The following is a 15,058-nucleotide window of genomic DNA, read 5'->3' as shown; positions in this document are numbered from 1 at the left end:
TGTCACACCTCCTTTTTCCACACCCGAGGGGGGGGGGCAAGGGAGTTTTTTCCAATTAAAGGACAATCGAAACAGGATTTTTTTATTTATTTCAGAGTCGCCACTTGGGAGATTTAGGGTGTCCCAAGTCACCAATTTTAATCCTGAATCGAGCAAAAGAATGACTCCATGTTACAGTCTGCGTACCAGAAATCCGGATAAGGAATTCTGTTAACCCGGGAGAAGGTGTTAGGCATTCCCGAGTTCCGTGGTTCTAGCACGGTCGCTCAACTGTTATATTCGGCTTGATTATCTGATTTTATACAAATATGAACTTATGTGCAAATTTTATCTTTTAACCGCTTTGATCATTTACTATTATTTTTATCAAGAATTGCAACGTTGTGAAAATGTATCTCAGACCGCGTTACAATCAATGTACCCGTGGTCGTCGACACACTTTGACTCCGTTGAGATTTAGATTTGGGTCACATAAATGTGCACCCGTGTTTAGGAAGATACAATTATTAAATACGTGCCTAAAGCGACTAAACGTATTGTTATTTTGGGAAGGCCGTAAAATTTACTAAGCGGCATGTCCCAGATTCTATGTATTTTAATATATATGCATTTAGAGGGCCCCGCAGCTTCTACATTTTTTGTTTCTCGAGGCTCGTCTCAATTTATCATTAAAAGGAATTTACAACGTCATGGAAATGCATCTCGGGCCACGCCACAATCAATGTGCCCGTGACTAGAAACATATTTCGACTCCGTTGAGATTTGGATTTGGGTCACATAAATGTGCACCCGAGTTTAGGGAGATAACATTATTAAAGGCACGCCTAAAGCAACTAGCGCATTATTATTTTTAGGTAGGGCCGCGAAATTTGCTAAACGGCCCGTCCCGGAATCTAAGTATTTAATACATATATTTTGTGAGGGCCCCGCAATTTGTCCCTTTTATTTGGCAAGGCTCGTCTCATTTTTATTATTATTATATTTTTTATTTTTATTTCGTTTTATTTTTAAAAAGGGTAAACTTAAAGTTACTACATTTTTATTTTTATCTATTTAAAGAGTTAATTCAAAGTTATTAAAATATATTGCAAGCCATGTTGTACGTAACGCACTAGTGGTTTACGACAAGTTCTATTTAACTATGTTCCAAATTGGAGCCGGGTCACATGAGATGCACCCCCGGTTCCTTTAATCTAATTAAATACAAACAACAATATTGCTACAAATCACTAATTTGACGCTATTTATAATCTATCATTCTTTTTCCTCTTAATCTTGTTTAATGAAATATAAGTTGATAATCTAACAATAAATGACAAACATCTAACAATTAGGGATAAACGAAAATATAGAATTAATAACAGAACATAACATTAACAATTGGTGATAAACTAACATGACGAGATAAACTTTAAAATACGGCAAATATATTACTACTACTCAAATTTACCGAGACAAGACATGGAAGCAAAGAACACACCGAGGCAACAAAAATAACATGAATACTCACGTTTAACAGAAACGTCGAGTTTCAACATCTCGAACTCGCCAAAAATGGACAACAACAACCTCGACGTACCGGACCTCGACGGAACTCATCCCGGACAGAACTTCTGGGCTGTTTTTTTGAACGTTTTTGTTAGGTTTCAGCTTGTGCGTATGTGTGTTTTCTTGGTCAGTCATGGCAAGGTGGAAGGGTCGTTCATGGCTGAACTTTGCAAGCAGTTGTTTGGACGTGGGGGTGACGACGGGCAGTAACGACGAAGAAGCTGGACGGGATGGGTGGAGTTGGTTGCGACGAGGGGTGCGACTGGGTTTTGGTCGTCGAAGGTTGGTAGTTATGGCGTTTGGGTTTTTTGGTTTTGTTTGGTGGTCGTGAGGCAGCTGGTGGGTGGTTTAGTTGACGAGGAGGGTGAGGCTGGTTATGGCGATGCAGCAGCATGTCGGTTTGGGTGGAGCTGGAGCTTGCAGCGGGCGGCAATAACGGACGTGGTTAGTGACGACGCAGCAGCTCTGCTGCTTGACGGTGGTTGGGTTCAGGCGTTGAGAGGGGGCTGGACGACGAGGGATTAGGGTTCCTTGCTAGGTTTTTCTTGGTGAGGAAGAAGAAGCTATGGAGGTCCGGAGTAGGGGAAGTTCGGAGTGGTGACGACGGGGAAGGCGACGGGCCTGTTTGGTTACGACAGTGGGTCGACAGAGGGAAGGGATCGTTAGGGTTTCTTCATCTTCTTTTGAAGAAAAAGAAGAAGATGAACAGTATACAATTTTTCCCCTCCAAAATTTTTTAAGCTTGTTCGTTGGTCCCCGTAGGTTTTTCTTTCTTTCTTCTTTATGAAGAAGAAAGATGAACAGTAGTTCCCTCCAAAAATTTTCCACCGTCCCCCTTCAAATCCTTTCAAAGTCCTCCTTTTGTTCAGCAAAATGTCCGTGTGTGCCAAGAAAAATGAGCCCCACGCGTGGTGGGGTTCAAGGCATATGTCCCCCACGCGTGGTGGGGTTCCCCACGTGTCGTGGACTCGGTTTATTATGGGCTAGGTCCGAAAATTAGGCCTAAAACCGGGTAGTTTGAACCCGAATATTATTCTTTTGCCCGGACCCGAGAAATAGGAACACGACGTTGCTTAACTAGTCCTATATAAGCAAAATAGCTACTAAAATAAGACTAATTTAAAACAAAACTATATTATTATTTTCTTAATATTTTTCAAGATTTAAAATAGCTACAAAAATATTAATAAAACTGTTTTTTTTGTAATTTTCGTTTTTTATATAAAGATAAAATATAAAGTAATATTTTTTGCATTTTTTCCAAATTAAAATGACTACAAAACCTTAATAGAATTATATTTTTTTGTAATTTTCGAAATTATATAAAGTACAAAAATAAAGTGCAATTTTTGATTTTTTCAAGTTTATGAGGGATACATAAACTAAAATTTATATATATTTTTTTTGTAATTTTTTCTTTTGCGAGAAAAATAAAGTAAAAATAGTCAAAATAGCTATATTAGTCCTAAATTAAATATTTAAGCTAAGAACGTAAAAATTCCCGGGGAGGGTCAAAAATCACGTGCTTACAGCTGCCCTCTTTGACTGGAAACACGAAGAGTTTTCCGACAAAGAACGACTAGACGTGTTTTTGACCCGACCATTACTTGGACGGACTACACTTAAGGAAAGGGAGGGAATGTGACTGAGCCCTGGTATCTGAGTTGCATACATATCCTTGGTTATACAGGAATCAGGCCACGTGTAGTTCAGGAGTGAGAGAGATAGTGAAGGGTACCGAGGTGGAGAGCCGATCGAGGTGCCGTTCCGTTGAGGTTCCGGTCCGCGGTCCTGTCATTACAACAAAAATGAAAACTGAAAAAGACTAACTAAGCCTATCAGCTACTAGTTACAAGGATTTCTATCTCTAAGTCTTCTGAAACTTGATCTTGAGTCTTGAATGGTGCTTCATATAGACTTTGGATTTGAACCTTGACACTTGCTAGTTGTAGGTGCTAGTTCTTGAGCAGACCACATTTGTTCTCCACTTCCGTATTTTGGGTTCTTTTCTTTCTTTTTTTCTCTTTTTTTTCTTCTTGTTTTTTTGTTTTTGTGACCAGCTTCTGTTGATCATCCCAGACTATTGATTCGCGTTCTTGAGGCGAGCTTTTACTATTTCTAACTGGGATTGAATGCTGGGGATTTTTGTTGTAGCCTTCTGCTTCCCGGAGCTGGGGATTCCTGTTGTAACCTTCTACCTTCTGGTGGGGTTACTGATTTCCAAAATCTGCAGTATAAGGCTAAAAGGTATTCCTCTTGTTATACAGGTGGGCGCCTGAAAAGAAATTTAAAGACTGAAAAGTATTCCACTCGTTATGTAGGTGGGCGCCTGACAAGAAATTTAAAGACTGGAATGTATGCCTCTGTTCTATGGGCGGGCTCCCAATTTCAACACTTGAAAGTAAAGACTGAATGTATTCCTCTGTTATTATGGGCGGGCTCCCAATTTCAACACTTGAAAAGTAAAGACTGAAATGTATGTCTCTGTTATTATGGGCGGGCTCCCAACTTCAACACTTGAAAGTAAAGACTGAAATGTATTCCTCTCGTTATACAGGTGGGTGTCTGGCTTCGACACTTGAAAGTAAAAACTGAATGTATGCCTCTGTTATTATGGGCAGGCTCCCAATTTCAACACTTGAAAGTAAAAACTGAAATGTGTTCCTCTCGTTATACAGGTGGGCGCCTGGATTTAGGAAAATGACTCTTTTTCAAAATGTTTTTTTTAGCATCTTAGGAGAAAGATTCATCGGACTAAGATTTTGATCCTAGGAGAAGGTTCGTCAGACTAGGTCTCTATCTTAGGAGAAAAATTCGTCAGACTAAGATTTTGATCCTAGGAGAAGGTTCATCAGACTAGGTCTTGTTTTTTTGTTTTTTGGTTATCTTAGGAGAAAGATTCATCAGACTAAGATTTTGATCCTAGGAGAAGGTTCGTCAGACTAGGTCTCTATCTTAGGAGAAAAATTCGTCAGACTAAGATTTTGATCCTAGGAGAAGGTTCATCAGACTAGGTCTTTTCTTTTTGTTATCTTAGGAGAAAGATTCATCAGACTAAGATTTTGATCCTAGGAGAAGGTTCATCAGACTAGGTCTTTTCTTTTTGTTATCTTAGGAGAAAGATTCGTCAGACTAAGATTTTGATCCTAGGAGAAGGTTCGTCAGACTAGGTCTCTATCTTAGGAGAAAAATTCATCAGACTAAGATTTTGATCCTAGGAGAAGGTTCATCAGACTAGGTCTTGCTTTTTGGTATCTTAGGAGAAAGATTCATCAGACTAAGATTTTGATCCTAGGAGAAGGTTCATCAGACTAGGTCTCTATCTTAGGAGAAAAATTCGTCAGACTAAGATTTTGATCCTAGGAGAAGGTTCATCAGACTAGGTCTTTTCTTTTTGGTATCTTAGGAGAAAGATTCATCAGACTAAGATTTTGATCCTAGGAGAAGGTTCATCAGACTAGGTCTCTATCTTAGGAGAAAAATTCGTCAGACTAAGATTTTGATCCTAGGAGAAGGTTCATCAGACTAGGTCTTTTCTTTTTTGGTATCTTAGGAGAAAGATTCATCAGACTAAGATTTTGATCCTAGGAGAAGGTTCGTCAGACTAGGTCTCTATCTTAGGAGAAAAATTCATCAGACTAAGATTTTGATCCTAGGAGAAGGTTCATCAGACTAGGTCTTTTCTTTTTGGTATCTTAGGAGAAAGATTCATCAGACTAAGATTTTGATCCTAGGAGAAGGTTCGTCAGACTAGGTCTCTATCTTAGGAGAAAAATTCATCAGACTAAGATTTTGATCCTAGGAGAAGGTTCATCAGACTAGGTCTTTTCTTTTTGGTATCTTAGGAGAAAGATTCATCAGACTAAGATTTTGATCCTAGGAGAAGGTTCGTCAGACTAGGTCTCTATCTTAGGAGAAAAATTCGTCAGACTAAGATTTGGATCCCTATGGGTAAAATAAACTTAGGATGAAAGGCATCTCCTATGGGTGAAAGTAAACTTAGGAGGAAATGCATCTCCTATGGGTAAAAACTAAACTTAGGAGGAAATGCATCTCCTATGGGTGAAACTAAACTTAGGAGAAAATGTATCTCCTATGGGTAAAAACTAAACCTAGGAGGAAATGCATCTCATATGGGTAAAATAAACTTAGGAGGAAATGCATCTCCTATGGGTGAAAGTAAACTTAGGAGGAAATGCATCTCCTATGAGGCGAAACTAAAACAATCTTAGGAGGAAATGCATCTCCTATGGGTAAAACTAAAACTTAGGAGGAAATGCATCTCCTATGGGTGCAACTAAAACGAACTTAGGAGGAAATGCATCTCCTATGGGTAGAACTCTAACGATTTCAAACTAGGAAGTGCGTCTCCTATTAATGAAACCTTCGCTTTCTCTTTTTTTGAATTATTTACTTACTTGTGTTGTCTTCCCTCGAAACTGTTGGGGATTATTTAGACGGGGATGACTTTCCTTTTTTTTTTTTTTATCTTTTTATTCTTTTTGTTTTTCTTTTTATTATTCTTTTTTTTATTCCTTTTTTGTTTTGTTTTTGCATAGCTTCTTCTTTCAAAGACTACCTCCCTTGATTTACTTACCTGTTGGGGGGTAAAATGTTATCAGCTGGGGGTACCTGACTTCCAGAAAATTTTCTAAATGGAAGGAAAATTTTCTGCCCCAGTTTGATAATATCCCTTGTGGCATGCGTTTCTGCATCAATGCCATTTCCTTTACCTGTTTCAAATCAAACAAAATTTGTTAGTTTAAAACATGGTGGTTGGCTGTGATACTCCTATTGGGATTGCTTTCCCTTTCTCCTTCATTGCGCTGTGCTCCACGACTTGTTGGGGATGATATTATGTGCTGGGGATAATCCCTTCCTGCTGGGGATATCCCTCTTCTTTTGTGGCATAGCTTGGAAACTGGCATTTCCCCGACCTTTTAGTCTAGTATGGATTTCGCCGAATCATGCTCACTGCTCTCCTTGCTTTGTTCACGGGCCTTGTCTTTGAGGTTTATAACCTTGGTTTTGGCAAGGATATCCCTCTTGACGCTCGTCAATCCTTTTGTCAATTCCCTTTTGCTGGGGATATCTTTATTGACACTGGCCTCGCGCTTGTTCCTTGCTGACTATACCATTTGGATGTACTAGTCAGATCTCATCTTGAAAAGCTGATGGCATATTTGAAGTCATTTCATACTTGTTCTGGCCCGACGGACTCTATTGGGGAATTTTTCTATGAAAGGAGAAAGATAAAAGAAACAAAATAAAAGACAAAGGAAACGAATGACTCTTTTACAAAAGAAACTATAAATAAAAATCTATCAAACGCAGATACCGACTCTAATGGCCATGACATGCGTATGTGGCCTATCCTCTGCCGTCAATCATCTTTTAAGATCTTCAATTGGCGATTCCCCCTCTGATTCTCAATCTTATTCGACTTGTAGTGCCCGAAGGGTTTTCACTATCAAGTCTCTCTCATTTTTGGGTTCTTCTCTCAGCTTTCATCGCCTTATGGTGCCTGTGAAGGTTTTCACCAATAAGACTCTCTCGTTTTATATCTCTCTCCAGCTGGGGATTTGGAGTGTTGCTGGTATGACTCTTTCTGTTGGAGATTAGAGTCCTTTCTGCTGTGGAACAGAATGTTATGTTCGCCGGTAAGACTCTTCATTTGTCTGACTTAGCATTTTTTGAAAACTGATGAGAAGGTCTTTCTTTGGACCGTAATGTGGGTTTTTGGATAGGGCTAGAAAAAAAAGGCTATTAAACGCTCAAAAAAAATGCATTAGTTTTGGGTTATTAGTTACAACCTTCGGAATTAGATTTATTTACAACGACCGCAACCTCTGCCCCAGTTTCTTGCTTGGGGATATCTTAATTATTTTTTTTTCATTTTTCAAAACTATGACCGAGCCGTGAAGCGCCTACGTATCCTCTTTGAGGAATCAGGTCAAACGTAGTTCCCGATTCCTCTTTTTCATTTGATTTTCTTTTTTTTTCTTTGTTATCAATTTTCTTTTCTTTTCTTTTCTTTTTTTCTCTTTTTTTTTCGTTGTTGTTTTCTTTCTTTCTCTTTTTTTTTTCGTTGTTACTGATTCCGAACGAGGGGTATGAAAGAAAAATAAATAAGTCTCAAAAGGGGTAACGAAGGATAAAGTGTTTAGGTAGCAGAACAAAATGCCTTCGTCATTTCAGTCTTCAAAACATGCCAAGTGCAAACAACACACTTTTAAATTTGTAGTCTCTTCTGATGGTGCTGGACTTGACAATTATGTTAAACATTTTATTTTTCCTTTGTCATTTCTAAGCACCGTTGGGCGACACTCTCATTATCATGACCGACCCTCATGCCAATTTGGCGAATCTTGCTTTTAACGGTTTTCTTTGTGCTTAACTTGCCCCAGTTCCACATGACTCGAGCTCTGAATAATCTCAAACCGTCCTTATTTTCTTTAAATGGTCTGATCGCCTTTCCAGGGTTTTATGATTAACTTTAAAGACTAGGCCCAAAGTGTGTGCGCATGTCATGTCCCTAGAATCGGCATTGAACGAAATGATAAAAGGACTAACAGAAAGATGACTGGAAATAATAAAACACCGGATTTTGTATTAGACTACCGGTGAAATGGTTTAAATAACGAAACAAACAAAACAATCCAGAACAAAATCCTAAAACAAACTGGACAAGACAACATCCGACTTATAACCCTAATAATCCGAACAACAGAAATGACAACAAAATGAGCCACCACAAGCTTTTCTCTTGCTGACCAAGGAACGAAACGTCCTCCCACTTTATCAAAATTGGCATTTTAGCCACTGAGCTTTGCATCAATACTGCCGAGACCATTACCAGCTTCAACCTCATCAACCTCCGTCGGCCAGTTCTCGAGGGGTTCGAGTGCTCCATGTCACTGTCATTAATCACAATCCGCCCTTCTTGGATCATTTTCTCCACTTCCCTTTTCAAAGTACGACAGCTCTCAACGTTGTGCCCTACGACATTGGAGTGGTATGCGCATCCCGCTGCCGGATCAAAGTTCCTTGCAAGTGGATCTGGAGTACATGCGGGGAGTGGCTCAATCAAGCCAGCATGCCTTAGCCTTCCAAACAGACTGGCATAAGATACTCCGATAGGGGTGAGAGTCTTTCCTCGTTTCAATAGCCTCTTCATTCTTGCATGTTGACAGGGCCGGAAACCTGATCCAGGTGGCTTTTGGTAGGCTTGTGTAGGTGGGTAGGCATTTTGTGGAGCCGGGTGCCTGGAAAGTGAAGTATGGCGGGGAAAGAAGTGGTGTTGGGGAGCGGAGAAGCATTGAGGAGTGATGGAGCTACTCGGGTAGCTGGGAAAGCTGCCATAAGTGGGTTGGGATGGAGAGTATGGGGGATCTTCCATTATGGTGTTGGGTGCTTGGGAAATGACCGAGCTCAAGAGACTTGGCGGTGGAGGGGGTGGTGCTTTTCCCGTTATCCATGCCTGATACATGTCTGCCACATGCTGTCTCAGCATTCTCACTTCTTCTACCAACCCGCTGTTCCGTTCGATCAATTGTTGTCGGTCATCAGTACCGACCCACTCGGTTCTGCGGTTCTGAGCCATTGTCCTTTGATTTTGCTTTGCAGGGAGGAGTTACCACAACCAACCACTTTCTATATATGGACACATCAAAGGGAAGCCATCACGTTAGTGTTAGGGCATTGGACATACAATCATATATCAGAGATACAATGTACCTAAGCAGTTAGACAATTGTGCCCCCTGAAAATCTTCCACACTCTCTTTTATTTATTTATTATTATATTTTTTATTTTATTTTTATTTTTTTTTTTTGTGTGTGTGGTCGAATCTTATGGAGATTGCCTACGTATCATGACCCCGCATGAATCAGACCTTGCGTAGTTCGGACCACTAAAAGATAAACAATACTAAACATTTTTTCATATTAGAACAAACTGGGTTTCAAAGGTTTGAAGATGACCTACAAACTCGAAAATCAAACAACCCACATATTCTAATCAAAAGCTTTACAAACTCAAAAAACAAAAGGCTAGCTCCCTTTCTCTGTTCGACAAATGCAACCAAACGGTTATTTTTGCAAATGTAGCCCCTTCCAAATTTCACATGAATTTTGAGGCCGGGGAGGATTATTTATGACACTTTACAAACTTGTCCGTTCTTTTACGAAAATAGCCTTTTGACAACTGAAAGATACTCTAAGGCTATTTCGGCAAGAACGGTTTAAGACGCGGCCGAAGCTGGCTCGGCTTATTATGACAAAATTCAAACGGTATTCACCTGACCGCTGACTCTTTGTTTTTTTTTCAAATTATAATGAAAACTTAGTGTTGCAAACACGGCCCTTCAGCGCCTCGGGGACGAAGATTTTTAAGGCTGTGTGGGTCCATATCTCAAAATGACCCAAAGGTGGCTATTTACGCAAAGTCAGCCTTCTGGCGTCCCTTTTGGGAACATTCGGCTATTTATGACAAACAACATCTCGTGACTTAGTTATGACTCTTTTATTGTTTTTCAAAAATAGGAAACTCAATATTGCAAACACGGCCTGTCAACGTCTCGGGGACGAAGATTTTTAAGGTTGTGTGGGTCAACTGGACCCAATCTTAAAATGGCCCAAAGGTGGCTGTTTATGCAAAGTCAGCCTTCCGGCGTCCCTTTCGGGAACATTCGGCTATGTCTTGATAAAACAGCGTCACCCGACTTCTTTATGACAAAACTAAAATTTGACATGTATTTTTTTGTTATTATTATTATTATTATTTATTTTTTGGCTTTTTTAGCAAAAGGTGGGGTTGGACCCGATGAGGGTTGCCTACGTATCTCACATCCGGTGAGAATCAAACCCGCGTAGTTCGGGCAAATAGACTATTTTTGAGAAGACCCTTTTCCATTTTCTATTCTCTTTTTTTTATATATATATATATATATATAACAAACAAACAAACTATTATTTTTCATTCATAACAAACAAACTAACTAACGTAAAACCTAAAAACATTCCTTCTTTTTCATTTGTTTTTCTTATTCTAAAGAAAATGTTTTTTTTTTTGGAATTTTTCCTTTAATAAAAGAAATGCTTGAATTTTTTAAAGAAGAATCAAAATATTTTTGATTTTTTTTGGATTATATACATATTTATTTTGGAACAAATAATAAAATCACGTTCAACGCCTGACTCTTTTTATTTTATTTTTGGCATTTTCATAGACAAATAAAATAAAATAAAACATTTTAAAAACCAGACTCTTTTTCATTTTCATTTTCATGGCAAAACAAACTATTTTCTTTTCTATATTTTTTGACAGAACAATGATGATTTTTTTCTATTTTTCCTTTGCTTTTAATATAACAAACTAATAAGACTTTTTTTTTCATTTTCAAAATTTCGGCAGAGTTTCGATACTACTCGGACATTCGTTTTTTTTTTATTTATAAAAATAAGTAGTTATATCTCTACACTGTTATTTTCTCATTTTTTTCACGTTTTTTTTTAATCCGTGGAAAATGATGAAGACATACAAAATCTTTTGAATTTCCATGCTTTGTTTTTATATGTATTTTTATTTTTTATATTTATTATTATTTTCAAAAATGTGGCATGGGAAACATAAGGATTTCCAAGACATCTTGGATTTCGCAAATGTTCCCCGTGCGCTTTTTCCCAACATGTGAAGCATGGGGGACATAGAGAATTCCAAGACTTCTTGGATTCCACAAATGTTCCCCATGTGTCTTTTCCCAAAAATGAAGCATGAGGGACATAGAGAATTCCAAGACTTCTTGGACTCCACAATTGTTCCCCATGCTTTTGATTAAAATAACGCCATGCTGGAAAAACGTGCCACCTTCTTATTAAACGTGGTCAACATAACAAAGTGTGTCATTTGTCCGCCACTATCATTGGTCCGCCAAATGACCCATTCACCCTTGAATAAATACAACATGTAGCACATAGGATGCCGAAGATGGTCTATTATTTTCAGGTTGCTTGTCCTAGACGGACCCAACCCCTGTGTTGAGTCCCCTAAGTCAGATGCACATGATGCAAATAAACGTTCCTACTAGGGATCCGGCATGAAGCTGAGTTATTCTATGTTCAAAACCTGGGTCGGTGTTCTAGACAGTGTACCCGAGCGGACAACTCGAGCTGAGGAAGGAGCTCCTTTCCGGGAACCAAAAGGCCAGCCGGCTTAGAAACTTTCCGAGCCTCTTTTATTTAGGGTACGACACTAACAGAATAGGGAGTCTCAACCAGTAAGCACATCCCCGGAGGTAAGAAGAGAAAGGTTTTGGCACAGTTTATATATAGTTCAAATAATATCAAAGCGGTAAAAGCATCATTTAGCACATTAGGCTCAAACATGTAAAAATCAGATAAAACCAAATATAACAATTTATCTAAGCTCGAATTTCTAACCCTGAACCAGTGGTTCTGGGTCAAATAATCCCCAGCAGAGTCGCCAGAGCTGTCACACCTCTTTTTTCCGCACCCGGGGGGGGGGGGGGTAAGGGAGTTTTTTCCAATTAAAGGACAATCGAAACGGGATTTGTTTATTTATTTCAGAGTCGCCACTTGGGAGATTTAGGGTGTCCCAAGTCACCAATTTTAATCCCGAATCGAGGAAAAGAATGACTCCATGTTACAGTCTGCGTACCAGAAATCCGGATAAGGAATTCTGTTAACCCGGGAGAAGGTGTTAGGCATTCCCGAGTTCCGTGGTTCTAGCACGGTCGCTCAACTGTTATATTCGGCTTGATTATCTGATTTTATACAAATATGAACTTATGTGCAAATTTTATCTTTTAACCGCTTTGATCATTTACTATTATTTTTATCAAGAATTGCAACGTTGTGAAAATGTATCTCAGACCGCGTTACAATCAATGTACCCGTGGTCGTCGACACACTTTGACTCCGTTGAGATTTAGATTTGGGTCACATAAATGTGCACCCGTGTTTAGGAAGATACAATTATTAAATACGTGCCTAAAGCGACTAAACGTATTGTTATTTTGGGAAGGCCGTAAAATTTACTAAGCGGCATGTCCCGGATTCTATGTATTTTAATATATATGCATTTAGAGGGCCCCCCAGCTTCTACATTTTTTGTTTCTCGAGGCTCGTCTCAATTTATCATTAAAAGGAATTTACAACGTCATGGAAATGAATCTCGGGCCATGCCACAATCAATGTGCCCGTGACTAGAGACATATTTCGACTCCGTTGAGATTTGGATTTGGGTCACATAAATGTGCACCCGAGTTTAGGGAGATAACATTATTAAAGGCACGCCTAAAGCAACTAGCGCATTATTATTTTTGGTAGGGCCGCGAAATTTGCTAAACAGCCCGTCTCGGAATCTAAGTGTTTAATATATATATTTTGTGAGGGCCCCGCAATTTGTCCCTTTTATTTGGCGAGGCTCGTCTCATTTTTATTATTATTATATTTTTTATTTTTATTTCGTTTTATTTTTAAAAAGGGTAAACTTAAAGTTACTACATTTTTATTTTTATCTATTTAAAGAGTTAATTCAAAGTTATTAAAATATATTGCAAGCCATGTTGTACGTAACGCACTAGTGGTTTACGACAAGTTCTATTTAACTATGTTCCAAATTGGAGCCGGGTCACATGAGATGCACCCCCGGTTCCTTTAATCTAATTAAATACAAACAACAATATTGCTACAAATCACTAATTTGACGCTATTTATAATCTATCATTCTTTTTCCTCTTAATCTTGTTTAATGAAATATAAGTTGATAATCTAACAATAAATGACAAACATCTAACAATTAGGGATAAACGAAAATATAGAATTAATAACAGAACATAACATTAACAATTAGTGATAAACTAACATGTCGAGATAAACTTTAAAATACGGCAAATATATTACTACTACTCAAATTTACCGAGACAAGACATGGAAGCAAAGAACACACCGAGGCAACAAAAATAACATGAATACTCACGTTTAACAGCAACGTCGAGTTTCAACATCTCGAACTCGCCAAAAATGGACAGCAACAACCTCGACGTACCAGACCTCGACGGAACTCATCCCGGACAGAACTTTTGGGCTGTTTTTTTGAACGTTTTCGTTAGGTTTCAGCTTGTGCGTATGTGTGTTTTCTTGGTCAGTCATGGCAAGGGGGAATGGTCGTTCATGGCTGAACTTTGCAAGCAGTTGTTTGGACGTGGGGGTGACGACGGGCAGTAACGACGGAGAAGCTGGACGGGATGGGTGGAGTTGGTTGCGACGAGGGGTGCGACTGGGTTTTGGTCGTCGAAGGTTGGTGGTTATGGCATTTGGGTTTTCTGGTTTTGTTTGGTGGTCGTGAGGCAGCTGGTGGGTGGTTTAGTTGACGAGGAGGGTGAGGCTGGTTATGGCGATGCAGCAGCACGTCGGTTTGGGTGGAGCTGGAGCTTGCAGCGGGCGGCAATGGCGGACGTGGTTAGTGACGACGCAGCAGCTCTGCTGCTTGACGGTGGTTGGGTTCAGGCGTTGAGAGGGGGCTGGACGACGAGGGATTAGGGTTCCTTGCTAGGTTTTTCTTGGTGAGGAAGAAGCATCTATGGAGGTCCGGAGTAGGGGAAGTTCGGAGTGGTGACGACGGGGAAGGCGACGGGCCTGTTTGGTTACGACAGTGGGTCGACGGAGGGAAGGGATCGTTAGGGTTTCTTCATCTTCTTTTGAAGAAAAAGAAGAAGATGAACAGTATACAATTTTTCCCCTCCAAAATTTTTTAAGCCTGTTCGTTGGTCCCCGTAGGTTTTACTTTCTTTCTTCTTTATGAAGAAGAAAGATGAACAGTAGTTCCCTCCAAAAATTTTCCACCGTCCCCCCTTCAAATCCTTTCAAAGTCCTCCTTTTGTTCAGCAAAATGTCCGTGTGTGCCAAGAAAAATGAGCCCCACGCGTGGTGGGGTTCAAGGCATATGTCCCCCACGCGTGGTGGGGTTCCCCACGTATCGTGGACTCGGTTTATTATGGGCTAGGTCCGAAAATTAGGCCTAAAATCGGGTAGTTTGAACCCGAATATTATTCTTTTGCCCGGACCCGAGAAATAGGAACACGACGTTTCTTAACTAGTCCTATATAAGCAAAATAGCTACTAAAATAAGACTAATTTAAAACAAAACTATATTATTATTTTCTTAATATTTTTCAAGATTAAAATAGCTACAAAAATATTAATAAAACTGTTTTTTTTTGTAATTTTCGTTTTTTATATAAAGATAAAATATAAAGTAATATTTTTTGCATTTTTTCCAAATTAAAATGACTACAAAACCTTAATAGAATTATATTTTTTTGTAATTTTCGAAATTATATAAAGTACAAAAATAAAGTGCAATTTTTGATTTTTTCAAGTTTATGAGGGATACATAAACTAAAATTTATATATATATTTTTTGTAATTTTTTCTTTTGCGAGAAAAATAAAGTAAAAATAGTCAAAATAGCTATATTAGTCCTAAAT

The sequence above is a fragment of the Nicotiana sylvestris genome, chromosome 2 (genome assembly GCF_000393655.2).
Source record: "Nicotiana sylvestris chromosome 2, ASM39365v2, whole genome shotgun sequence".
Classification (NCBI taxonomy): Eukaryota; Viridiplantae; Streptophyta; class Magnoliopsida; order Solanales; family Solanaceae; genus Nicotiana; species Nicotiana sylvestris.
The sequence above is the reverse complement of the archived record's forward strand: the minus strand, read 5'-3'. Positions refer to the sequence as shown.